This window comes from Borostomias antarcticus (genome assembly GCF_949987555.1).
Source record: "Borostomias antarcticus genome assembly, chromosome: 37".
NCBI lineage: Eukaryota > Metazoa > Chordata > Actinopteri > Stomiiformes > Stomiidae > Borostomias > Borostomias antarcticus.
The window spans coordinates 199992-202491 of NC_140270.1; the positions used below are offsets into that span (position 1 = coordinate 199992).

Sequence of the window (2500 nt, forward strand, 5' to 3'; positions counted from 1 at the left end):
TAGATTAGTGCTCTCACTGATACGGTTTCCAGAAGGACATGAGTCTAGATTAGTGCTCTCACTGATACGGTTTCCAGAAGGACATGAGTCTAGATTGGTGCTCTCACTGATACGGTTTCCAGAAGGACATGAGTCTAGATTAGTGCTCTCACTGATACGGTTTCCAGAAGGACATGAGTCTAGATTGGTGCTCTCACTGATACGGTTTCCAGAAGGACATGAGTCTAGATTAGTGCTCACTGATACGGTTTCCAGAAGGACATGAGTCTAGATCGGTTAAAGAAGCATGCTAAAGTGAAAGGGAATGATTGTCATAGTAACCCCACTGCAACACAAAGCCCTAAAAAAATAATAAAAAAAATCTCAGAATCAAAGTCATAAATCCAAAACCCGTCAGACGAACATGTTCGCAAAAGAGATTCAAGATTTAACGGTGGACAATTATCATTCTCTTAAAACCTATGCTTCAAATCTAGCCTTCGACGGAACGCAAGCCCTATAAACACGAGAGCACTCCACACTCGTAAGGGGCGTCCGGACAGTTACGACCCAACGCTCGTTATGGTATAAACAAATGACCCCCCATTGACTTCTGCAGAGTGCAAACACACCTTAAACTCGCAGCTTAAACACTGATGAAGCACTTTCTGTTTTGCGATGGTTTAATTGATTAAATGATTACTCTAATCGATGAACTCGTTAAGTCGGCTGGTGGGGATAATTGATTGTACGTTTGGCAGAGACATTCACACAGGATGTAATTAGATAGTTTGTGCCGTATGTTCCAGAACATTATTATTCCCCAGCTCCTTGGCGACTAGCCAACCCACAGTATAGCGCAGTGTGTATCGGAGCCAGCATCGCTGTGTGTTATACAGAGATATACTCTTCATTTGTTTATCTCAGAGTCTTAAAGTTGTTGTTCTAGTTATTTATGAGACGAGGATGTGTGTGTGTGTGTGTGTTTGTGTGCGTGTGTGTTTGTGTGCGTGTGTGTGTGTGTTTGTGTGCGTGTGTGTGTGTGTGTTTGTGTGTTTCAACACCGAGGCTTCCCAGAAGGCCCGGGGGTGTGATTCCGGAAACCTCTGTGTTCGTTTTATCGTTGCCAGGGGCGACAAATTAGCAGAAGCCTCTTAGAGCACAACCACCGACGGCAACACAACCACAACGACACACGACCCCGAATACACACGTACCGCACTGTGTTGTGTATGTGAAATACGATCTGTTATTCACTCGACAAAATCTACATGCCTCCCCCCAAACATGTCCCCCCCCCCCCCCCCCCTTTCCTCCGCCCTTGTGCTCTTAGCTACGGTATATACATCAACCCCTCCCCCCCCCTCTCCCTCCCCCTCCATCTCAACATCGACCCCATGCCGAACGCCGTTCGTCCTCGGTAACGGCTCGAGTTTCGGTCTCGGCGATATCGAGCGCCGCACGCCGACCGCGCCTTTACACCGGCCGCGCCCGAACTCTGCTGCGGACGCCCGTGGCTATTATGGTATGGTTGCTATAGGAACAGTGGAGGCGGCGGCTCTTATGCTGCGGGGCGTGGCGGTTATGGCGGGTTAAACCGTCTGCGTGCTGCACAGACGAGGGGTTTGTGGCGGGCCGAACCATTTTGTACGAGTGGCGGGGGTGATGATGCCTGAAGGGACCCATTCCATTTCAACACTGTGGCTCCTTCCCTGTGTTCTGAAATCTAAGAAGAAGAGAAGAGAGGAGGCAAGGAAAGGAAACATGAGAGGTGAGGAAAGAAGAGAGGAGAGATGAGGGGAGAGAAGAGAAGAGGAGAAAAGAGGAGAGATGAGAGGAGAGGAAGAGATACGAGAGAAGAGAGGAGATAAGAGGAGAGGAAAGGAAGGAGATGAGAGAAGGAGAGGAGAGGAGGAAGCTAGAGTGCTGAATGGAACGTGATCCATTCTCATGTCATGTTTCTGTCTCTCCTTGGAACCCTCAGCGAGTTCCGTCATTATGAGTTCCGGAACATTCCCACCCTCCCGACCAGAGCACAAACCCCCTTCCTCCCCCCACAGGAAGTCCCGCCCTCCTCCTCCCCTCAGTCGGACCACTCGTTGTCATCAGGCTCGGAGTCCTCGTCTGATTCGCTGTACTCCACAGCGATGCGACGTGATAGGATGGTGGCCACATCGTTGCCCACCGGCTCCCTCTTGGCTTCCTGCTCCCTCTGTTCCTGAACCTTCCTCAGCTGGATACCTGCACACACACACACACACACACACACACACACACACACACACACGCACACACACACACACACACACACACACACACACACATAGGTATGAGTACACACACACCCACAGCACAGATATGAGTACAAAAACACACACACACACACACACACACGCACACACACACACACAGGTATGTTACCACACACACACACACACACACACAGGTATGTTCACACACGCACGCACGCACGCACATGCACACACACACACACACACACACACACACACACACACACACA

At 50.0% G+C, this 2500-nt stretch overlaps 1 pseudogene across 1 annotated transcript in view; it reads right to left on the reverse strand.

Moving 5' to 3' along the window:
• Nucleotides 1–2062: 2062 nt before the first annotated feature.
• LOC311328034 (actin-binding protein WASF3-like) overlaps nucleotides 2063–2500 on the reverse strand; it is a 9179-nt pseudogene continuing 8741 nt past the window's right edge. The window contains exon 6 of the transcript in view: nucleotides 2063–2220. The product of the transcript in view is annotated as an actin-binding protein WASF3-like (transcript). The remainder of the gene's footprint in view (nucleotides 2221–2500) is intronic.